Below are 26,596 nucleotides of genomic sequence, written 5' to 3' on the forward strand. Positions count from 1 at the left end.
TACAAATACCAAGTTTTTATGATTCTGACCAAAGTACAGACAAAACTTTGATTACCGGGCTAGTTGGCCGTGCGGTTAGAGGCGCGCGGCTGTGGGCTTGCATCCGGGAGATAGTGGGTTCGAATCCCACTGTCAGCAACCCTGAAGATGGTTTTCCGTGGTTTCCCATTTTCACACCAGGCAAATGCTGGGGCTGTACCTTAATTAAGGTCACGGCCTCTTTCTTCCAACTCCTAGGGCTTTTCTATCCCATCGTCGCCATAAGACCTGTCTGTGTCGGTGCGACGTAAGACCACTAGCAAAAGAAACAAGCTTTGATATTATTTATATGTAGCCTATACTGTCTTTAATATTTCCATACGGTGCATGTTTTTATAGTCACTTGGAATAATTACCATTGTGGTGGGCTTGTAGGTGGTTATCGCGGGCTCGCAAGAATCGAACCGTGAGACTGCTGACTGTTCTCAGAAGAGCTGTCGTGTTTGTCCCACTCCAAGGCCAGGTGACAGGGGGTCATGTGTGTCGAGTGCGACAAGAATAAACAGTGGGGAACTCGCCTGGCACGCCCGTCAACGCGGACAGGGGTCCCGCTCTTCTGCACTTCACCTTCTGTCTGCTGAAAAATGACATTAATCCAACGATGTAATTAATACATTTCAAGTTCATCCGGTAGTAGTAGTAGTAGCCAGCGCCGGGCGGAGTAGACTACACGGTAAAAAAGGTGGCCGACTGAGCTCAAGCCGGTGGGTTCGATCTCGGCTCAGCACAGTACACCAGCCTCAGTTCGGTAGATTCAATTACACATAAAGGAACTCCTTTGGGAAAAAATTCTCGCACCTCGGCGTCTCTAAATACCGTAAAAGTAGTTAGAGGGACGTAGAACCAATAACATAATTTCTTACTGTTACTAAGTAGTGAGTGTTGCAGCGCCCTAGGACAATGTTCTCGCCAGTCGACACTCAAACTGAGTGTCCTGGTTTCGAATCCAGATAACTTCAGGCAGAATTTTAAATAGGATACATACGTGGCGATGTTAAGTGCATTGCGCCATAAACCGGACCAAGTCCCAAACTGAGGTAAAGTTATCCACTGACTGAACATAAGAATTGAAGGTAAAAAATAATCTATATAAATAAAATTGTATCTGTCTGTTTGTCTGTTCCACCATCACGTCGAAACGGCTGGATAGATCTCAACCAAACTTCATATTTAGAGTATACTCATCCCGGGGAAGGTTTAGATACGCATATCATTTTAAAATCTTTGAATACACGGGGGGTTTATAAGAAAACCAGAATGGTTTTTCCACCATCACGTCGAAACGGCTGGATAGATCTCAACCAAACTTCATATTTAGAGTATACTCCTCCTGGGGAAGGTTTCGATATGCATATCATTTTAAAATATTTGAATACACGGGGGGTTTATAGGAAAACCAGAATGGTTTTTCCACCATCACGTCGAAACGGCTGGATAGATCTCAACCAAACTTCATATTTAGAGTATACTCCTCCCGGGGAAGGTTTAGATATGCATATCATTTTAAAATCTCTGAATACACGGGGGGTTTCTAGGAAAACCAGAATGGTTTTTCCACCATCACGTCGAAACGGCTGGATAGATCTCAAACCAATTTTCATATTTAGAGTATACTCACCCCGGGGAAGGTTTCGATATGCATATCATTTTAATATCTTTGAATACACGGGCGGTTTGTAGGAAAACCAGAATGGTTTTTTCCACCATCACGTCGAAACGGCTGGATAGATCTCAACCAAACTATATATTTAGAGTATACTCCTCCTGAGGAAGCTTTCGATATGCATATCATTTTAAAATCTTTGAATACACGGGGGGTTTATAGGAAAACCAGAATGGTTTTTCCACCATCACGTCGAAACGGCTGGATAGATCTCAACCAAACTTCATATTTAGAGTATACTCATCCCGGGGAAGGTTTCGATATGCATATCATTTTAAAATCTTTGAATAGACGGGGTTTATAGGAAGATATAAATAAAATTGTATCTGTCTGTTTGTCTGTTTGTCTGTTCCACCATCACGTCGAAACGGCTGGATAGATCTCAACCAAACTTCATATTTAGAGTATACTCATCCCGGGGAAGGTTTAGATACGCATATCATTTTAAAATCTTTGAATACACGGGGGGTTTATAAGAAAACCAGAATGGTTTTTCCACCATCACGTCGAAACGGCTGGATAGATCTCAACCAAACTTCATATTTAGAGTATACTCCTCCTGGGGAAGGTTTCGATATGCATATCATTTTAAAATATTTGAATACACGGGGGTTTATAGGAAAACCAGAATGGTTTTTCCACCATCACGTCGAAACGGCTGGATAGATCTCAACCAAACTTCATATTTAGAGTATACTCCTTCCGGGGAAGGTTTAGATATGCATATCATTTTAAAATCTCTGAATACACGGGGGGTTTCTAGGAAAACCAGAATGGTTTTTCCACCATCACGTCGAAACGGCTGGATAGATCTCAACCAATTTTCATATTTAGAGTATACTCACCCCGGGGAAGGTTTCGATATGCATATCATTTTAAAATCTTTGAATAGACGGGGTTTATAGGAAGACAAGAATGGTTTTTCCACCATCACGTCGAAACGGCTCGATAGATCTCAACTAAACTTCGTATTTAGAGTATACTCCTCCCGGGGAAGGTTTTGATATGCATATCATTTTAAAATCTTTGAATACACGGGGGGTTATAGGGAAACCAGAATGGTTTTTCCACCATCACGTCGAAACGGCTGGATAGATCTCAACCAAACTTCATATTTAGAGTATACTCCTCCCGGGGAAGGTTTCGATATGCATATCATTTTAAAATCTTTCAATACACGGGGGGTTTATAGGAAAACCGGAATGGTTTTTCCACCATCACGTCGAAACGGCTGGATAGATCTCAACCAGATTTCATATTTAGAATATACTCATTTCGGGGAAGGTTTCCATATGCATATCATTTTAAAATCTTCGAATAGACGGGGGTTTATAGGAAAACACGAATATTTTTTCCACCATCACGTCGAAACGGCTCGATAGATCTCAACTAAACTTCATATTTAGAGTATACTCCTCCCGGGGAAGGTTTCGATATGCACATCATTTTATAATCTTTGAATACACCGGGGGTTTATAGGAAAACCAGAATGTTTTTTTCCACCATCACGTCGAAACGGCTGGATAGATCACAACCAAACTTCATATTTAGAGTATACTCCTCCCGGGGAAGGTTTTGATATGCATATCATTTTAGAAACTTTGAATACACGGGGGGTTTATAGGAAAACCAGAATGGTTTTTCCACCATCACGTCGAAATGGCTGGATACATCTCAACCAAATTTCATATTTAGAGTATACTCATCCCGGGGACAGTTTCGATATGCATATCATTTAAAATCTTTGAATAGACGGGGGTTTATACGAAAAGCAGAATGGTTTTTCCACCATCACGTGGAAACGGCTGGATAGATCTCAACCAAACTTCATATTTAGAGTATACTCATCCCGGGGAAGGTTTTGATATGCATATCATTTTAAAATCTTTGAATAGACGGGGGGTTTATAGGAAAACCAGAATGGGCGGTTTTCCTCCATTTTCTCTTATACTATTGATTTTCTGTAAACTTCGTTTACCGTACGTTAAACGGCTCTTCATTATAAACTACTTTCGTTTTGTTCATAATTTACCTTACTCTTCACATGACGGAGAAATTTACAATTTTCCGCTGGTATCATGCTCTGCATTGAGTGACCGACAGACCGACAACGAACCTACAGGTTACCATGGCAACGTCTCTGACTGCATGTCAGCAGGGAAGTAACGTATTGCCATTTTCCTCATCATGCTTTTAAATTCGTGGTTGTTCCTTAGGTAGAAGGCAAGAGAGGCGTCAATCGGCCTATCTGCGGGATATTGGCGGAATATCGTTGGATGTTATAACCGCCTTCGAATAGATTAAGTAATAACACCATTAGTCATCTTCTTATTATTTGTTTACCTAGGAATCAATGGACCTAAATTTCTCCTCTGTTACCGCTTTATTATATCCATAACTCACACTAGCATAATTTATTGAGGGGCATTTGATTTTCCAATACATTAACTTGGCATTTACATATTTGTCGTTTTCCGGCTGCCCTCAATTATAATCCATTTTCTATTACTTTCAACTTTCTTAACTGTATTATTTCTTCCTTAATTACGCCGTATGTACGCGAGTGCTACAAACTACTGGATGTATTTCCACCAATACTCATATTTAGAATACACCTGTCCTTGATAGGTTTTAGGGCAAATATTGTTTCTAAATCCCTGAACTGACTGGGGGTTTATACGAAACCGAAAGTGTGATTTTGCACTTCCACAAAATATACACAACCAACGTTAATTTAAATCTACCTGCCTCGGTAGAAATTAATTTCTAAACCTTTTTTCTCATGTGCATCATTTCGATACGAGGATTAATAAGGGAGATATCATTAACGGACCGTTTTTTTGTACAAGTCCCATCGGACTTAACACACGAGCGGGTGCGTGTAAAGCTTATTCCTTACAACTTGAAAGCTACTGAAGATATTCGAACCAAAATTCATATTTAGCATCCACCTGTCCAAAGGTAGGTTTTAAACGTAAATAACATTTCATGTTCCGGAATGGACTGGCGGTTTATAGGGAACCGAAATGGTGATTTTACTCTTCCACAATATATAGAGAACAAGACCAACCTGACTGGAAATCGACCAAACGTGATGGAATTCCACCTCTAAACCTTTTTTTCATGTGCATTTTTTCGTCAGGAGGATTAATAAGGGAGATATCATGAATGGTCAGTTTTGCAGGTTAAGTCCAGCGGACATAGCCAAAAAGGTGTTTTACATGGAGCAGATTCCTTATCTACATAAATCAAATCGTAACGACTGTGTGCCTCTACAATGACTATTTTGGCGAAATTTTCGTACAGCTTTCCGTTTAAGGGGTAATAATGACCATCTGCATAATTTTTGGTTTAGTTTCCTGAAAGTCCTAATTTTTACCCGCCTCGCCCAAAATCCAGATTGCGGCATAATCTGCCAGAAGAAAAAGAAGATAATTGAAATTTGACAAAATTATACGTTTTAGACTGTAACGAACGGAAAACATCCAAGATCATTAAATTTTTCACTTTTTATCCCCGAAGAATATCGAAATATGCAGGCAATTTTTATGATGGTGCAGACCTTCGGAAATTCCTATCACATAACAGATTGCACAATCTCCGTTCAATTTGGAATGATCTACAACTTTGGTCTTATGACTTTTTGCCGTATCTGTATCACTTTTACGTTTGATTTTTCTCTATTAATGGATGTTAAGTCAATTTGGAATTTTCACATGCATAATTCATACCTTCGATTACTTCTATGAAATACAGAATCATCAAACTCTTCACGAAAATTGGCCCACCCAGTAGCCATATATGAGCCAAATGCTATGTATGTAGCCGTCACATAATTATTCGAAAATTAATGTAATGTGAGATAATCTTACAAGAACGTTACCCTGTTCCACGTTTCTAACTCAATCTGACCCAAGAATAGATTACATATCATAGGACCAGCCATTTAGGCCACTAAATCCGGCGTGTCTTATAGTATAATCCTTTGTCGATATGACGTACGTTTAGTAGCAGTTAATCTGTAAATGAAGGTCTTCAATATTGTAAACACGCATATACTTTCGTATGTCGATGTATATATATTCACTGATGTCGATTTTTAGCGATCGAGAAAGGGTGGGTCTGCTATTGTAATCAGTACTCCCCACACCGACTTTGACTGGCAGTATGAAAGGGTTCCTTCTCCAACTCCTGTGTAACTGTCATTAGTAAGGAAGGTCTACAATTGTAATGAATAGTTCACTTCTCGATTTGACTTGCAGAAGGCAAGTGAGCATGCAGTTTTGTTTAAAACTCCCCTACCCGATTGTGTTTGGCAGTAGGCAAGGGTGCCCGCCATTATAAAGAAATGTCCTCATCTAAAATGTGACTGGCATTAGGCATAGTGGCCTGCTATTTTGATGGAAACTCACCAACTTGGTGTGACTGGCAGTAAGCTGGCTGGAAGTAGGAAAATGGGCCTGGCATTATAATGATAACTGCACAATTCAATTTCGAGTGATAGTAGGATAATTGCCTGCCATTATAATAAAAACTGTAATCTGTCTGGAAGTAGGAAAGGGGGGCTGCCATTTTAACGAAAACTCTCCAAATCGATTCTGTCCGCATAGTAGGCAATGGGGCCTGAAATTATAATGTAAACTTCCGAACTCCATTGTGAATGGCAGTAGGCCAGTGAGCCTGCCGTTATATCACAAATCCATAACAAACACTTTACATTGGAAACAACATACGGGGACCTCCCCATGCTCTTCCTCGGATAATGCTAAGAGACATGCAATTTTAAAGCAATCTTATTGACTGCATGCACACTATTTACTTCGATATTCGAATACAATGTAGAATACCGTAGCGAAGCACGGGTACATTCGCTAGTTAATAATAATAATGTTATTTGCTTTACGTCCCACTAACTACTTTTTAAGGTCTTCGGAGACGCCGAGGTGCCGGAATTTAGTCCCGCAGGAGTTCTTTTACGCGCAAGTAAATCTACCGACACGGGGCTGTCGTATTTGAGCACCTTCAAATACCACCGGACTGAGCCAGGATCGAACCTGCCAAGTTGGGGTTAGAAGGCCAGCGCCTTAACCGTCTGAGCCACTCATCCCGGCAAAAAAAAAATGTTGTTTCTGGGGGGTGGGGGTGGGAGTTAAAGTAAGCCATTAGTGACGTTTGATAATCATTTTCTGGTACTTGCCTATATAGAATATGTCTGATAACTCTTATTATTTTCAGCTCTACCGGGCGAGTTGGCCGTGCGCGTAGAGGCGCGTGGCTGTGAGCTTGCATCCGGGAGATAGTAGGTTCGAATCTCACTATCGGCAGCCCTGAAGATGGTTTTCCGTGGTTTCCCATTTTCACACCAGGCAAATGCTGGGGCTGTACCTTAATTAAGGCCACGGCCGCTTCCTTCCAACTCCTAGGCCTTTCCTATCCCATCGTCGCCATAAGACCTATCTGTGTCGGTGCGACGTAAAGCCCCTAGCAAAAAAAAAAAAAAAAAATTTCAGCTCTATGATAATGTTCTTGCAGTAAATATTTACACCAGGGCTTGGTATACGTATGATCCGTCTATGGCATTCCGAGAATTTCCTTTACCAAAATTAAGAAAAAGCATTCAAAGAATATACAGATATTCATGATCAGCACTAGAAGTGGTATCACAAATCTCAGAGCGGTACAGCTTTCAGAAACTTTCTTGTATACTCTTTTAACGCATTCAGCCACCTTACGATCTTAAAATCTTAATATAGTAATATTTGTAATTATGCGTTATCCCAACTAACCTTCCTTCCTTCCTTCCTTCCTTCCTTCCTTCCTTCCTTCCTTCCTTCCTTCCTTCCTTCCTTCCTTTACACGATGGATTGTCATAGGAAGTGAAGGTATATTGTCGCAGTTTTCTTCAGCTTACTTGATGTTCAATTTCTTTCAATTTGCTTTACGTCGCACAGACACAGATAGGTCTTATGATGACGATGGGATAGGAGAAGCAAGGAGTGGGAAGGAAGTGGCCACGGCCTTATTTAAGGTACAGCTCCAGCATTTGCCTCTCGTTAAAATGGCAAACAACTGAAAACCATCTTCAGGGCTGCCGACAGTGGGGTTCGAACCCACTATCTCCCGAACGCAAGTTCACAGCTGAGTGCTCCTAATCATACGGCCAACTCGCTCGGTACTTGGTGTCCCAGATATTATCTCCATTCATTGTCGGATATCACGGCTCTGTACCTTATTCAGGAACTCCGTATGTGTAGGCCCTACTCCTTCCTTTTCCCCCATCCCCGCATCACCTCTTGAAAACGGCTAGAAACAAACATTTGAATGACGTGTTCGCTTTCGGTGCTTAAGTTCGTGGTTTATTTCCCGGCATAGCCAGCTGACATTTCAGAATATCGTAATGCCAGACGCCCATTTTAGAAGCTTTCACTTTTCATAACAATACGTGCGTTTAAATTTATTTTGTACTACTTCTTGTGACGGAATAAAAATTATTGCCACTGGCGGTATATGGCGCTTACTTTTAATTTTGGGGTTTGTCTTCTTGACGGCCCACTCATAAATGTAAGTATCTTCTGCTGAATCACGAGTGTCGAGACGATTTGAACATCCATATCGCTTCAAGGTAACGTCGGTAGATGCAGAGTGGGTCTCGGCCCGTAAGTGGCCACGGCTGGTCCGTGGTCCCAAAGCTCTGCACTCTTTTTTATGCTAGTTGCTTTACGTCGCACCGACACAGATAGGTCTTATGGCGACGATGGGACAGGAAAGTGCTAGGAGTTGGAAGGAAGCGGCCGTGGCCTTAATTAAGGTACAGCCCCAGCATTTGCCTGGTGTGAAAATGGGAAACCACGGAAAACCATCTTCAGGGCTGCCGATAGTGGGATTCGAACCTACTATCTCCCGGATGCAAGCTCACAGCCGCGCGCCTCTACGCGCACGGCCAACTCGCCCGGTGCTCTGCACTCTGACCGGCCAAACGAGCAGAGGAGGAGTTGTCACGGCTCTACCGTGGCTCTACGCCTCTGCATTCGGGAGACGGGGCAGGGCTGGACCTCACGGCTGGCCCCAATCGTCGGCTGTCCTGAGAAAGGTTTTCCGTGGTTTTCCATTCTCCTGCGCTAAGGCAAATGCAGGACAGCTCCTAGTATAGGCCACCGCCGCCAACCCTCTAACCTTCCCCGTGCATTCCTTCACCGTAAAAAATCTCCGGGCCTGAGAGATGGCGTTACCGTCTAAGAGGCCCGCCTCCCGCTTCAGGGGAGGAATGGAAACATTTTAATAGTAGTTCAACGCAACCCAGCATCACTGACTCTTGGTTGTCATACTTAGAACGTCCTGTCTGGGTATTCCGTTCATCACCTACATTCATAAATCTCTGTATATTCCTTACTAGACAATATTTTTAACATCCATTCTTAGAATTACTATGATTACAACCCAAGACAATTGCTTATAATTGGAGTCCTTCAGCCTGCACGGCTATCCTCGTGAGGTAACGGAATTAAACCACGTATTACTTGTTTATGAAGGGTGGACTCGTAAGCAGTCGAAGTTGAATGAAGCACGTCCTAAGATACTGGCAGTAGAATAAGATAATAATAGCGGTTATAATTCTTGATAGATGCGGTATTTTTGCATCTGTTTCTTGACACAGACAGTGGTCAAATGGAGATTCTACGGAAATTCCGGTGCGGTGGTTGTGACAGTATGGGAGATGCTGAGATGTGGGTGGTGCTGAGTAACTACGTTCAAGGCAGGACTAGTGCGGCTGGATGTTGTGAAGGGTGTTACTCATAAGTTCAGCGGTGCTGCAATAACACTTTTGTCTCAGTGAAGAAAGCAATCGTTAACTGCCGCACTCATCACCTTGCCTTATACCCCTCATTATAGCGCCACTTTACGTTTGTATTGCTTCTGTATAACTGCATAATCTTAGGTGTAGCTGTTTGAGGATTCAACCAACCTCCAGACTGGTGATATAACAGACATGAACTCAGCTTATTCATCACTTTGAAGATTCCTTTCATTATCCCGTTCTTCCTTGCTAAGGTCTTCGACCTGGGAGAAAACATCCTATGACAGCTTCTTCTTCTTCAGATTTTTTCACACATGTGGGGTCATGAGTGAGAACTGCGTCACACACATATTTATTTATGTATTTATTTATTTATTTATTTATTTATTTATTTATTTATTTATTTATTTATTTATTTATTTGGATAATGCCTTGTTTTACGGCCGAATCCCCTTCCTGACGCCAACCCTATATGGAGGGAAGTAATCACTATTACGTGATTGTGTGGTGGTTGGTAGTGTAGTGTTGTCTTTAATATGAAGAGGACAGTGTTGAGACAGACACAAACTCCTAGTCCTCGGGCCAGAGGAATTAATCAGAAGTGATTAAAATCCCCGACTCGTCCGGGTTCGATTCCCGGCTGGGACAGTACGCTGATCATTCAGCCAAGGAATCGGACCCATGACAGCCTCTACGGTGAGAAAATAAGAGTAGCCTACGCATCGCTTTCATTGCTATATGATTTCACAGGTGGAATACCATTAAAAATACGCTGTCTCCTACATGTCTTCAAAGATACCTAAAGTCAAATATTTCAAAGCATTCTTTACAGTTCATCCTAATGCAGGGCCTCTCAGAGTGCATGCACTGTGCACGGTGCAAAAGACGACTTCGCTTGGTTGACCAGAGTGCAGACCCCCACTCCTCGATTTGGAGCAATAGCGCTGTCTCTCTTTCCCCACGCCTGTCTCGCTCGCTCCGCCTGTCTCCCTCTTCCTCACTTGCTCCGTAGGGCTCAACATCCGAGCCGAGTTGAGCCGAGCTTAGCCGAGTAGCCCAGAGACGAAGCGTTGGTCCGAGGTGAACCGAGCGGGACCGATGCACAGTGCACGGAGCTCTTGCACCTCGATTTGCACGCGTGAGATTTTGGTCGTTTGAGAGGCCCTGCCGTAAGGTAACGTAACACTCTCGGTGGAACGCTACTGATTACTCCAGGAAGTGGCATCTCCACACTATTCTATGGCCGAGTATGATTTTGTCTTTCGGGGCAGGACCTCTTGTCCCTATTTTCACTGTTTGGCTTTTTTAACCTTGCTGACATTCGAAATCTAATGACCCTAATTTTCCGAAGGTTAAGGGGATATTCTTTCCTGTCTATCAAATCCTGACACTAATACTTGCTTGAAAAGGCACTCTTGTCAGCAATGCAACCTTTTTGTTTTCTAACTCCATTGTGCACCAGTTGTAGAGAGCTTGCCTCCGGATACCAAAATTACCTGTTGAAATCCGACAGAAGTTAATTATTTGAAAGAGAAAGAATGTCCATTCTGCACTTAATAACACGCGATGTTAGCAAAAAAATGATATATGGTTGCACATGTAATGTTTATTAAAAAAAGGAAACTCTGCAGTAAAATTTCCCAGCATAATTCTAGTTATTCTGTCGCCTATTGGAGTACAATAATAATAATAATAATAATAATAATAATAATAATAATAACAATAATAATAATAATAATAATCGTGTACGATTTGCATCACCACACGATAATAAACATGATGTTAATCTCTGAACCCAATGAAGTTCTTTGTCCACTGAGGCTGAATATTACACACTTTCCTTATGACCAAGCCCGATAATTACAGTCGCTTAAGTGCAGCCAGCACCCTGTATTCGGGAGATAGTGTGTTCGAGCCTCACTGTCGGCTTCCCTGAAGATATCATTCCGTGGTTTCCCATCTTCACACCAGGCAAATGCAGGAGCTGTACCTTAATTAAAGCCATGGCCAATACCTTTCCAATCCTAGCCCTTTCCTCTCCTTTAGTCACCGAAACCCTGCGATTTGTTAGTGCGACGTAAAACCACTAGCAAGAAACATCCTACAGAGGAACCTGCATTCTTCAAATTATATGCAGTATGTTCAAGTGTGGTGCTTAAAACAGTTTTTCTCTCTTGTAAGGAAAATAATATAGAAAACAGAAGAAATGAAAGGGTGTACGACTTTTAGTGCCGGGTGTGTCCGAGGACAAGTTCGGCTCGTCAGGCGCAGGTCTTTCGATAAGACACTCGTAGGCGACCTGCGTGTCGCGATGAGGCTGAAATGATGATGAAGACGACACATACACCCAGCCCCCATGCCAGTGATTTTAACCAATGATGGTCAAAATTCCCGACCCTGCCGGAAATCGAACCCGCGACCCCTGTGACCAAAGGCCAGCACGCTAACCATTTAGCCTAGTCATGGAGCCGTACAAAGCAGAAGAAAACCCAACAGAATAAAAAATAGACAATGCATGCATTAAGAAGTGAGATTAGTCAAGAAGCATCGCCTAATGACAATTAGATACATCGTACGAAATATGTGTGTAAATTTGTAGGAAGTAAATGGCGAAAACGAAGGACACATTGTCTCAGAAATCCACAGAGATTTGCTCCAAGGAGTGCATTTTATTGTACCACTTTGCGATAGAGTTATGTTGGAAAAGACAATACCTCCTGCAACTGCTTGGTGGAGTGGCTCAGACGATAGAATGGTTGGATTCCTGAGCCCAAGATGGCAGGTTCGAATCTGACCCAGCCCAGTGGTATCTGAGAGTCATTTTAAATTATTATATGTACTGTATTATTTCCCAATTTATGGGTTTCTAAATAAGAAAATATATAGGCTACTATATCAACAGTTTTAAATAATAACATCGTCGCCATAAGACCTATCTGAGTCGGTGAGGCGTAAAGCAAATTGTAAAATAATAATAATAATAATAATAATAATAATAATAATAATAATAATAATGTCCGCCTCTGTGGTGTAGTGGTTAGTGTGATTGCCTGCCAACCCCAAAGGCCGGGGTTCTATTCCCGGCTCTGCCACTAAATTTGAAACGTGGTGCGAGGGCTGGAACGGGGTCCACTGAGTTCAAATGAGTAGAGGTGGGTTCAATTCCCACCTCAGCCATCCTGGAAGTGGTTTTCCGTGGTTTCGCACTTCTCCTCCAGGCAAATGCCGGGATAGTGCCTAACTTGAGGCAACGGCCGCTTCCTTCCCTCGTCCTTGTCTTTCCCTTCCAGTCTTCCCATCCCCCTGCAAGGCCCCTGTTCAGCATAGGAGGTGTGGCCACCTGGGTGAGGTACTGGCCATCCTCCCCAGTTGTACCCGCGACCCAGAGTTTGAAGCACCAGGACACTGCCCTCGATGCGGTGGAGGTGGGATCCCTCGCTGAGTCCGAGGGAAGAACCAAACGTGGAGGGTAAACAGAATATTAATAATAATAATAATAATAATAATAATAATAGTGTTTGTTAAAATATGTGTGCAGGTAATTATGAATAATTTGAACTGACCCTTGATCGATAATATCGATGTATCTGGGAGGATTCTATTAGAAATCGCTAGATTTCGTAGATATTTGACACACCAACTTTAACGCTATACATTCTGTAGGAGTGTTAGAAATAGTCCTTTTTTTTTTTTTTTTTGCTAGTTGATTTACGTCGCACCGACACAGATAGGTCTTATGGCGAAGATGGGACAGGGAAGGGCTAGGAGTGGGAAGGAAGCGGCCGTGGCCTTAATTAAGGTACAGCCCCAGCATTTGCCTGGTGTGAAAATGGGAAACCACGGGAAACCTTCTTCAGGGCTGCCGACAGTGGGGTTCGAACCTACTATCTCCTGAATACTGGATACTGGCCGCACTTAAGCAACTGCAGTTATCGAGTTCGGTAGAAAATAGACTATTGTTGGCTCATTGACGGCTCTCTTCTCTTGGTTTTGTCTCCTCAGGGTGGTTGGAGCTCACTTGAAATCTGATATTTGGATACAAGAACACAGCGCTATCCTTTCTGCGGTCGATGGTAGTTATGTCGATTCATCTGTTGCTCAGTCCAGTCGCGATACACGGAACTCCTTCATACACTGCCAGGCCTTGCTGAGAAAGGGCAGTTTTGATCTCTGTCCAGATTCTGTAATGTCTGGTGCTTCTAAAGTGCTCCCCTCTTAGACAAGAATCGAGAACGTCAGCAGGGGTTTCTTTTTTCGTACAGTGTCTGCAGCGTCAGACCAGTTTCGGTAGATTTACCGGCAGGTAAAATAACCTCTGTGGGACAGCATTCCGACACCTCGGAGTATCCAAAGACCGTTAAATTAGTTACTGCGAAGGAAAAGGCAGAAAAGATTATTAGTAATATTTCTTTCTTTCTTAATCTGGTTACCCTCCAGGGTTGGTTTTTCCCTCTGACTCAGCGACGGATCCCACCTCTACCACCCCAAGGGCAGTGTCCTGGAGCGTAAGTTACTGGGTTGGGTGATACAACTGGGGAGGATGACCAGTACCTCGCCCAGACAGCCTCACCTGCTGTGGTGTACAGAAGCCTTGTGGGAGGATGGGAAGATTGGAAGGGATAGACAAAGAAGAGGGAAGGAAGCGGCCGTGGCCTTAAGTTAGGTACCATCTCGGCATTTGGCTGGAGGATAAGTGGGAAACCACCGAAAACAACTTCCAGGATGGCTGAGGTGGGAATCGAACCCACCTCTACTCAGTTGACCTCCCGAGGCTGAGTGGACCCCGTTCCAGCCCTCGTACCACTTTTCAAATTTTGTGGCAGAGCCTGGAATCGAACCCGGGCCTCCAGGGGTGGCAGCTAATCACACTAACCACTACACCACAGAGGCGGACTATTAGTAATATTCCCTGCTGTAAATATTTAACCCTCGGCTACTGACGTGGAGTCTCACAGACTCCTGTAGATGACGATTCATTCGCTTCCATTCAGATCTTTCATTTTACATGCTTGTTCCCCCTGGTACCTTCCTCTTTCATCGTCTGAAGCACTCACGCAGCTGTTCATTATTGAGCAATCATTTGGAACCGAAATAATAATGTCTGAAGTAATTGTAGAAGTCTCACAGACTCCTCGCCAGTACGATAAAGTATGGGTCAATTTTTAAATCAAGTGTGATGAAAGAAATATGTTCTGTACATTTTTATTTAGCATGCCTTATGATGCACACGACACCTCCTAATCTGCAGGCCTGCGGGCTGAGCAGCGCTCGCTTGGTAGGCCACGGCCCTTCAAGGGCTGTAGTGCCATGGGGTTTGGTTTTGTTTATTCCTTATGGTGATGTAATCTGGTATTTATTCATTTATGCACGGTTTAACGTTTATTTGATGAGAACAAATGTGATTGTTATCAATTTCCGGTCATTAAAACGTATGTCATGATTATTACGAGTCAGAAAATATGTCGTGTCGAATCTTACACCAAACTGTCTCCTACAATGCATGCTAAACCTGTTGATAATCCCTTGCTCTTGAAAATTTATACCAGCAGTCCATAATATGAAATTTATCTCTAGGAGTCCCTCAGACCCAATGTCAATAACAATTTTATTGAGTTCTCACCTTAGCAGCTGAGCGTTATTATTTCCAAAGTAAGTGTTTCCTTTCAAGCTCATAATTGTATAAACGGTTTAATTTTACTGGGAAAGTTAATCAACAACAAATAAAGAAAAATTACAAAGCAAATATGATCATCATCATCATCATCATCATCATTGTCATCACCATCCTTTACATACATTCTCAGCCAAGAATGCTTCTGCTCCATTCTTCTGACACAGTACTTTAGAGAAGCCAGGTTGCATATTAATTAGAGCAATCAGCTTACTTCATCTTTCTGAGCTCAGCCTTGTAAACACGGAAAACAAAGGCTATTTTGAAATCGTTGTGCAGCGTTAAGTACTTGGAGATGTCAACAACAACAGGTGAATAAGAATGAGGGCTTCTCACATTCATACAACCAATTTATGCTACCGTGGCCATTTAATAAAATATTTAACATATTTGCTGTGCTTGCTGGCACAAACAGATGGGAGTAAATAGTGTATAGAGATATCTTACAGAAGAATTAAGGACATTTTCTTCATAATAGAAATAGGCCTTATTTTTACCTATTATAAATGAAGATGTAGGGATGTCACAGATATCTCAAATGAATAGCAAAATCGCAATGATAGAACCTGCATGCTTCCTGTAAAATACTCATTCAATTTACTAGCGAAAGTCTGTGTAACAACGGGAAAGCAATAGCCATCTAACATCGATAGTAGCTTCTCACTAAAGTGGCCGTGGTGCGAATCTCGAAAATATTGTGCGGGATTTTTGAAATGAAAATACACGTAACTGTGATTCAGATTCCACATGAAACTAGAGGTCCCGCGGCTATCATAATCATATCAGGAATCATGTAAAACTCTTTTCCTATCTAAGGCGATGCTAATGATAATGATCGTCGTTTTAAGTGACGGCATCTACAGCATGGCCCTTAAATCCAATTTAATTTAAGTTTGATTTTAATCTGTCCTTTAACCATTCACCGGCTTAGAAAGCCAAGAATAACGACCGAGAGGATTCGTCATGCTGACCACACGGCACCTCGTAATCTGCAGGCCTTCGGGCTGAGCAGTAGTCGCTTGGTAGGCCATGGCCCTTCGGGTCTGTTGCGCCATGGGGTTTAATTTGGTTTTAACCATTCACATTAACGCTGAGATTCGCTGTAGGCTACCACAGCATTGTTTTACATTCACAACATCTTCAAGTTTCGACTGTTAAATGTAACTTGACTTAAATTCAAACTACTGTATACCGCTAGCTCGCCCGTATGCTGCTTAAAATCTCAGTTGGTGGTAATATTTAGCCTAGGATACAATCTCTAGACAGAAGAGCTATTCTATACATTAAATTCGCCAAGTAGTTTTGTGCAGTTTTGAAGTAAATTTCTCTCTAAGATTTATTTCATGGCTTAATATGAACCAATTACATGTACATCATATTGTTTAGTAGACTATTTTCTTCTCATATTTGTAATTGCTTTGTTAGATACAGAAATAGGTGTATATATTTTGAAAATGATATAATTATCTTTTTTATACACTGACTGACAGAGCAAATGCAACACCAAGAAGGAGTTGTTCGAAAGGGATGAAAGTTGGGGAAAAAACAGAGACGGCACGGACGAATAATTGATGTTTATTTCAAACCGATATGCAGGTTACACAATGCGCACGGCATCGACTCAGTAGGATGTAGGACCACCGCGAGCGGCGATGCACGCAGAAACACGTCGAGGTACAGAGTCAATAAGAGTGCGGATGGTGTCCTGAGGGATGGTTCTCCATTCTCTGTCAACCATTTGCCACAGTTGGTCGTCCGTACGAGGCTGGGGCAGAGTTTGCAAATGGCGTCCAATGAGATCCCACACGTGTTCAATTGATGAGAGATCCGGAGAGTACGCTGGCCACGGAAGCATCTGTACACCTCGTAGAGCCTGTTGGGAGATGCGAGCAGTGTGTGGGCGGGCATTATCCTGCTGAAACGGAGCATTGGGCAGCCCCTGAAGGTACCGGAGTGTCACCGGCCGCAGCACATGCTGCACGTAGCGGTGGGCATTTAACGTGCCTTGAATACGCACTAGAGGTGACGTGGAATCATACGCAATAGCGCCCCAAACCATGATGCCGCGTTGTCTAGCGGTAGGGCGCTCCACAGTTACTGCCGGATTTGACCTTTCTCCACGCCGACGCCACACCGCCACACTCGTCTGCGGTGACTATCACTGACAGAACAGAAGCGTGACTCATCGGAGAACACGACGTTCCGCCATTCCCTCATCCAAGTCGCTCTAGCCCGGCACCATGCCAGGCGTGCACGTCTATGCTGTGGAGTCAATGGTAGTCTTCTGAGCGGACGCCGGGAGTGCAGGCCTCCTTCAACCAATCGACGGGAAATTGTTCTGGTCGATATTGGAACAGCCAGGGTGTCTTGCACATGCTGAAGAATGGCGGTTGACGTGGCGTGCGGGGCTGCCACTGCTTGGCGGCGGATGCGCCGATCCTCGCGTGCTGACGTCACTCGGGCTGCGCCTGGACCCCTCGCACGTGCCACATGCGCCCTGCGCCAACCATCTTCGCCACAGGCGCTGCACCGTGGACACATCCCTATGGGTATCGGCTGCGATTTGACGAAACGACCAACCTGCCCTTCTCAGCCCGATCACCATACCCCTCGTAAAGTCGTCTGTCTGCTGGAAATGCCTCCGTTGACGGCGGCCTGGCATTCTTAGCTATACACGTGTCCTGGGGCACACGACAACACGTTCTACAATGACTGTCGGCTGAGAAATCACGGTACGAAGTGGGCCATTCGCCAACGCCGTGTCCCATTTATCGTTCGCTACGTGCGCAGCACAGCGGCGCATTTCACATCATGAGCATACCTCAGTGACGTCAGTCTACCCTGCAATTGGCATAAAGTTCTGACCACTCCTTCTTGGTGTTGCATTTGCTCTGTCAGTCAGTGTATTTCCAATCCTGAGCCTCCGTGGCTCAGGCGGCAGCGCACCGGCCTCTCACCGTTGGATACCGTAGTTCAAATCCCGGTCACTCCATGTGAGATTTGTGCTGGACAAAGCGGAGGCGGGACAGGTTTTTCTCCGGGTACTGTGGTTTTCCCTGTCATCTTTCATTCCAGCAACACTCTCCACTATCATTTCATTTCATTTGACAGTCATTAATCATTGCCACAGGCGAGTGCGACAGACCTCGGCAGCTGGCACAATTCCCAACCTCGCCGCAAGTTGGGGGCTTCATTCATTCCATCCCTGACCCGGTCATTGACTGAAAAACAGGTTGTAGGTTTTCATTCACGTATTTCCAATCCTACTATTTTTCTTCATATGAGCTCTTTACTGGAAATGAAATACACCAACATATTTCAGAATTATCATTTAATCAATGGTGCAACGGTTGTAATATATTAAAGACATACTCCATTCCATCAGTAAAATTTGTAATGTTTAAGATTTATTCGACTTGGAATTACTTGGACACAGCGAACCGTCATCCACTTCCACTTCTAACTCGGAGAATAGAGCTTCATTTATTGAGATGTTGACTTTGAATAACAGTGTATTAGATTCATTTTGCAAAAATTGTTAGATCTATTCTTGTACCTATTTGAGTTCATGGTTGAGAATGGTTTCAACAATGAGATTTACTTTTTATACTTTTCTTTCTAGTGTAGTTAATTTCGTATAATGTGGTAGTACTCTTTACTATTACGCGAGTGTTATGTAATTGTATCCTTAACCATACGATATATATTTCGTGTAGTATAACTGGTTAATGTTCCAAAAATTACCAAGGTATTACAGCACTTGGTTGTAAAATAAGTATCAGTCACTATCACAGAATGCGAACTGTCCCAGAATTTTCTTTTATAATTTGCTTCACGTAGCACGGGTACAGATAGGTCTTATGGCGACGATGGGATAGGAAAGGACTAGGATTGGGGGGGGGAGCGACCGTGGCCTTAATTAAGGTACGGCCCGAGAATTCGCCTGGTTTGAAAATGGGAAACAACGGAAAACCATATTCAGGACTGCCGATAGGGAGGTTCGAACCCACTATCTCCCGAATGCAAGCTCACAGCTTCGCGCCCCTAACCGTGCGGCCAAATCGCTCGGTACAGAAATTTTCGTTAAGAAAATCGAGCATGTGTTAAAACTGTATAGGCCTAATTAAAGGCTATTTGAGCATCTAAAGGAATGCAAATTGTTTCAGAAAATATAATGAACTGAAGTAATTTTATACTGCAGTACGTAGCAAAGACAGATAGTCATTTCATTGTTAAAATGTTAATCATTACAGCCAAAATTAACTTGTTAAAAAGGCAAAGAGAAAGGAAGAGTTTTGACCCACATCACAAATGTGTATGTCGTAATTCTTCTCTTCTTCTTCTCTATCAGTTTACCCTCCATGATCGTTTTTCTTCCCTCGGACTCAGCGAGGGATCCCACCTCTACCTCTACAAGGGCAGTATCCTGGAGCTTCAGACTCAGGATAGGGGATACAACTGGGGAGGATGACCAGTACCTCGCCCAGGCGGCCTCACCTGCTATGCTGAACAGTGGCCTTGCAGGGGGATGGGAAGATTCTAAGGGATAGACAAGCAAAGGGGAAGGAAGCGGCCGTGGCCTTAAGGTAGGTACCATCCCGGCATTTGCCTGGAGGAGAAGTGGTAAACCACGGAAGACCACTTCCAGGATGGCTGAGGTGGGAATCGAACCCACCTCTACTCATTTGACCTCCTGAGGCTGAGTAGATACCGTTGCAGCCCTCGTACCACTTTTCAAATTTCGTGGCAAAGCCGGGAATCGAACCTGGGCCTCCGGGGTTGGGAGCTAATCACACTAACCACTACACCACAGAGGCGGACACGGGGTAATTTTTTAATGTAATTTTTATCAATATTTTTCCTGTGATTGGTTATTTCAATATTGTACCCATATGTTTGTAAAGCTTGTACCCTTGGGTCGAAAAGGGCTAAACAATGGAGCTGGTCTTATATGAGCAGAACAGTATGGAACGTTTCCGTGAGAAATGCTGGTTGATTTGCGAACTGGTTTTCGAATAAGTTCACGGGTTCATGTTCTTGGGTAGAAAAGAATCTTGCATACGTTTGCATGTATGTGGTCCGTGTGCTCCGATAACATCGGACCAGGCTTCTGTACTCGCCGTCTACAATTACTTGTTTGCTTGCACAGTCATCACTCACCTTACACCGTTATCGCCCAGAGTCCTGGACCATCATTCTCTCACCTGCTCAGCAATTAGCACGCTTATCTACAGCCTGGGTGGGCATAGCGGGACCCAACTTCCATTGACACCTTCACTTTGTTTTAACTCCAAGGTTCACTATATTAATTGACGTACTGAGTGTTCAGTTATGACGGCTAAGGATAATTGAGGACGAATACAGGAAGATTTCTTTCATATGTCCAGTTTGTTGACGTCTTATCTAGGTGCCTCAAGAGTTGACAAGAATGTATGGATGAATGTATGCATGTAATGAAATGAAATGGCGTACGGCTTTTAATGCCGGGAGTATCCGAGTACATGTTCGGCTCGCCAGGTGCAGGACTTTTGATTTGACTCCCATAGGTGACCTGAGCGTCATGATGAGGATGAAATGATGATGAAGACGAGACATACACCCAGCCCCTGTGCCAGCGAAATTAACCAATGATGATTAAAATTCCCGACCCTGCCGGGAATCGTACCCGGGACCCCTCTGACCAAAGGCCAGCACGCTAACCATTTAGCCATGGAGCCGAACACCAATCACGGTTAAAATTCCCGACCCTGCGGGGAATCAAGCCCGGGACCCCTGTGACCAAAGGCCAGGGCGCTAACCATTTAGCCATTGAGCCGGACTGTATGCAATGTATATATGCATGCATTTACGTACACGTACGTTGAGTTCTCATCCCGAAGGTTTGTTAAATCGCCAACAATTCCACCAACCGATAGCAATGAAGAACTGACTGGACTAGGAAAATGGGGAATGAGGTAGTTTCTAGCTGCAATCCTCTGTTTATCAGTGGTAGAGTGGGTTGAAATCCAGTAGAAAAAATCCACAGCCTGTTTCCAGTCATTCGTCCGGGTCAGGAATGGAATGAATGAAGCCCACATCCAGCGGCGAGGATAGGAACTATGCCTGCTGCCGAAGACTGTCGCACTCCCCTGGGGCAATGATTAATGACTAACAGATGAAATGAAATGCTGGTGGAATGAATGATGACAGGGAAAACCGGAGTACCCGGAGAAAAACCTGTCCCGCCTCCGTTTTGTCCAGTACAAATCTCACATGGAGTGACCGGGATTTGAACCACGGAACCCAGTGGTGAGACGTTTGCGCCCTGCCGCCTGAGCCACGGAGACTCTATTGAAATCCGGCATAGGCACTCGAATTTTTGAAGGGAGGATAAAAGTTCATTCGATACTCTATGTCGTACGATGTAAAAAATCCCCGGTAACGTATTTGGTGTTTACATGGCATAATTAATGTAAAAGCTCAGCCTTAGATCGCCCAACAGAGACTCGATTTACTCTGTGATCTGGTAGAGTAAAACAGAACGTGGGAATTGACGCGCAGGCAGCGAATGGTATGAAATAGAAATGTCTGCGCATGGTAGCCGAGGGCATATGATTATTATTATTATTATTATTATTATTATTATTATTATTATTATTATTATTATTATTATTATTATTATTATTATTTGTTGAGTATTCTTCCCGAAGTCTAGTTTGATCCTCAACAGCTCCGCCGAAAGCTGTCAATGACAGTCTAGGCGTCACTGAAGAGGCATACTAGGGAAATGAGTACTGATGTACAGTAGTTTCCCGTTGCTTTCCTCACAGAGCCAGACGTTGCCATTACATATCAATCTGGCAAACCCACTCAAATATATGCACCAACCGTCCCTATAAGTGACATTTTCACACCATTTATAACAGGGACTGGCTGCATAAGGAATGGTATTACTAGCATCGCTCATACCTCGGTCACTTTCATATTATCAAACCCAAAGATGAGAATGAGATGGCCCAATGAAAGTTAACAAATTTATTCTAGCCCTTACCAGAAGACATATTGCACTGTAAACAGTACATCTCACCAGAAAAATCAATCTTCTTCTTCTTTTTATTATTATTATTATTATTATTATTATTATTATTATTATTATTATTATTATTATTATTATTATTATTATTGTGTCCACCTCCGTAGCGTATCGGTTAGTGATTAGCTGCCGTCCTCGGGGACCCGGGTTCGATTCCAGTACTGTCAGACATTTAAGAACGGCAGTAGGGCTGGTAAGTGATAGAAATGGTACATGCAGCTCACCTCCAATGGGGACGTGCCTGCATAGAGCTGCACTACCTCGGGCTGAGGAAACGAGTTTACTGTTTATTATTATTATTATTATTATTATTATTATTATTATTATTATTATTATTATTATTATTATTATTATATAACAATCTACCAAGCCCACTGAAGTGTGTACAGTATGCATCAAACAACCTATACGCCGTAAGTTTCACATTATTTATCCATAGAGAAATGTGCTACTGGCATAGTTCATGCGGCAGTGAATTTAATATTGTCAAAATAAAAGACCAGACTGAGACGTGTCAATGAAAGAAACAAATGTGTTTAACTTAGGATGAACTATAGCATACCTTACCAAAGTTAGATCTTGGCTCAAATGTTATCAGTCAAATAATATTAAGGAAGTAAACGAAACTGTGCGTAAGTAAGAATTTTATGAAATCCATGTCATCAAACACAGATGGAATACTGCCACTCATAATCAGAAAAAATTGCTGATATAAAACTGGGTATTACGTCTGTCAGGAATGATTGGATGTTACGCAGTTTTCGGCAAAACCACCTTTTCATTATAGGCCTAATAGTATTTCTTTGCTTACAATGTAAAGAAAATCTCACAATAAAATAATAATAACAGCAATGATGACAATAATAACATACATCTTCATCATAGACTGGTATGCCTTTTAGCGTTCAGTCTGCAAACCCCTGTGAATTTAGCAAACGCCGCCATATACTCTATTTGTAACTATCTCTGTGTCCTTCTTTAATTCTATACCTCATATCGTTAAATCATTAGAAACTAAATCTACCCTTTAACACCTTGGTCTCTCTCTACATCTCTTACCCTCAGTGACCGAGTCCATTATTCTCCATTATTAACCTATCGTCCCCCATTTGTCTCACATGACCCCAACACTGAAGCCGGATTATATGTACACCTTCATCAATCGAGATCATTCCTAACTTACAATGGGAGATCGCCATGTGATTTTCTAAAAAAGTGTTCAAATTTTGAAGATTTGCCCTTCATTAGAAACATTTTAGTCCTGTTCGAGCGTTTGTGCGAATGGGCCTTATTTTGTTCAAAATTGAACTTTTAAAATCTATCCTTACACTTTTGAAGTTTTATTCCCGCAGATATTTCCGACGCGTCTATGTGGCATAGTCGCTGGAGCACTGACGTTGGGAAATTAAGGTTTCGAGCCCGACCCTGGTCAGCACTTTTTCCCTTTAATGATACATCCCTTATTTTCTTTTAGTTTTTCGACCATTTATTTGCTGTGGTCTATTTTGTTGTAAAGCTATTTGCAATACTTTAAATCATTATTCCTCTTTGTCGCTTGAACGTGCCGTAAGTTTTATTCGTTAGTCAAGTTCAAGTACGCCTCGCTGGTGTAATGGTTAGCGTAGTTCGGGCGATAGAGGTGGGATCCTTCGCTGATTCCGAGGGAAAAAACAAACCTGGAGTGTAAATAGATTAATGAAGAAAGAAAGAAGTCAAGTTCAAGCGATCATTGTCAAACAGTGAAGATGTGACAAATATTGTAAATAATTTAAACATTCATATAAATATTTATTAATATCGTAAATATAAAAGGCAACAACAAATAATGAAGTATTTGATGTAATCTAAAAATGTTAAATACTGTACCAAAACATAACAGTTAAAAAACGAAACAGAAAGGAAAGTAAAATTTAAAATGACAAGGTCGGATTCGAACTCGGAAATTTCAATTCCGAATGCGCTAGCGACTACGCTACGCCGATAAGTCGAAAATATCCACGGGAATAAGACTACAAAAGTTCGAGTATGGTGTTTAAACGTTAAATTTTGAACAAAATAAGGCTCATTGTCAAAAACGATCGAACAGGTTTAATATTTTATTGAAGGGCAAATCCTCAAAATTTGAACACTTTTCTAGGAGATCAGATGGCGACCTCTCCTTGTTATTCATCGAACACACTCCAGAAATAATAATAATAATAATAATAATAATAATAATAATAATAATAATAATAATAATAATAATAATAATAATAATAATAATAATAATAATAATAAAGCTCACACAGATTATCACGGACATCTGGATATCAAAACAGCTGTCAGAAGAAAGGAAATGCACACTGATACACCCACAAAATGGGTGACCGCCCAGATGTGAAAAATTATAGGGGTATTTCACTAGTACAAGTAACTTACAAGATACTTTGAGCGTGCCTACGTCAAAGAACACAGGATCAGTTGGAACATAAAATCGGTGAATACTAGGCAGGCTTCCGCCCTGATCGATCTTGCGCAGAACAAATCTTCAACCTGAAGACTACTTTGAAAATCAAAGCCCTCCGGAACACTCGAGTCATAATATGTACTTTTGTTGATCTCAAATAGGCCTATGACTCTGTTGACCGCCAGTCGTTGTTCAACATCCTTCACGAACAAGGTTTGGATAGCAAGACACTGCGCCTGATCAAACAGACATTGGCAGACACGACATTTGAAGTGAAATTCATTGGGGAACTGTCTGAACCCTTTGAGATAAGATAGGCGTTCGTCAAGGTGATGGTCATTCGCCGCTCCTCTTCAACCTAATGTTAAAGTTATCAGGGAATGGGAGAAAGAGCTGAAGATACAAAACCACTGGAAGCCAGTGCGACTAGGACGACGCAGGGATGGACTAGAGGTCAGTTGTCTTGATTTCTCGGACTATCTGGCACTACTAACAGATAATTAAACCACTGCAATCAGAAGGGTGTGCAGAAAAAGTAGGCTTACAAATCTCCTACCAAAAGACTGAGTTCTTCAGCACAAAATTCGATATATCGATTTCGAACACGAAATATGGCAAGATCAACAGAGTTCCACACTTTAAGTACGTAGGCGAAGTCCTCGAACCGACCGGAAAAGAGAAAATTGCGCAGAGAAGTAGGTTACAAAACAGGGTATCTACAACAAAAAATATCTGTCCACCTCCGCCGAACTTCGTCACTACAACACCGTGATTAAGCCGGAAGTGCTATACGCAAGTGAGGCCTCGATGTTTCACACCAAAAGCGATCTGGAGAACCTACTTAAAGAGGAAAGAAAAAACATCAGAAAAATTATCTGCCCAGAGCTCACAAATGGCTTCACTCCAGGAATACCATAGAGTGGGGTTGTCTAACCTCGCAGCAGACATCCGAAGAAGTCGACTAAAATTTTATGGAAACGTAAGCAGACTCCCACAATCTAGATTTACGTTCAGAATCATCAGATACATCCAGGGGATCTAGACTTCTACACCATGGATAACGCAAGTAAAACTCGATCTGGAAGGGGCGCAGGTACATTCTGCAGACATTGCAGACAAAAACATCTATAGGCACAAGATATAAAAGTATGTAATGCCATAGAATGCAGCACCTAAAGCACCAAGGCCCAAGTGGACCAAATGAAAGAACACTGGAAGAACGGAAAGAACAAGCAGTCATGAATGCTTCACGTGGTTTGATATCGGTCTATTACGTGTGCAATAATAATAATAATAATAATAATAATAATAATAATAATAATAATAATAATAATAATAATAATAATAATAATAATAATAATAATAATAATAATAATAATACCGGTCTGAGTGGCTGAGACGGTTGTGGCGCTGGCCTCCTGACCCAAATTTGGCAGGTTCGATCCCGGCTCAGTCCGGTGGTATTTGAAGAGGTTCAAATACGTCAGCCTCGTGTCGGTAGATTTACTGGCAGGTGAAAGAAGTCCTGCGGGACTAAATTATGAAACCCCGGCGTCTCCGAAAACCGTATGAAAAGTAATTAGTTGGACGCAAAAGTATACCAGTAATAATAATAATAATAATAATAATAATAATAATAATAATAATGCTGTTTGTATATATTTCCGTTTCCATAGGGGGATGGGAATGAGATTTGATGAATTTATGTGGCATGTTGTTTACGGCCGGATGCTGATAAAGATGAAATGAATTACGATGTATGAATCTGGGTAAGGAGGTGAAAGGAATCTGTTGTGGCTTATGAACTGGAACTGTACCGACATTTGCCTGGAAGTGAAAATCCGAAACCAAAGAAAACCATTCTCAGGACAACCGACGTTGGGCGTTTCTCGAATGCTGAATTTGACGCC

The sequence above is a fragment of the Anabrus simplex genome, chromosome 1 (genome assembly GCF_040414725.1).
Source record: "Anabrus simplex isolate iqAnaSimp1 chromosome 1, ASM4041472v1, whole genome shotgun sequence".
Lineage (NCBI taxonomy): Eukaryota > Metazoa > Arthropoda > Insecta > Orthoptera > Tettigoniidae > Anabrus > Anabrus simplex.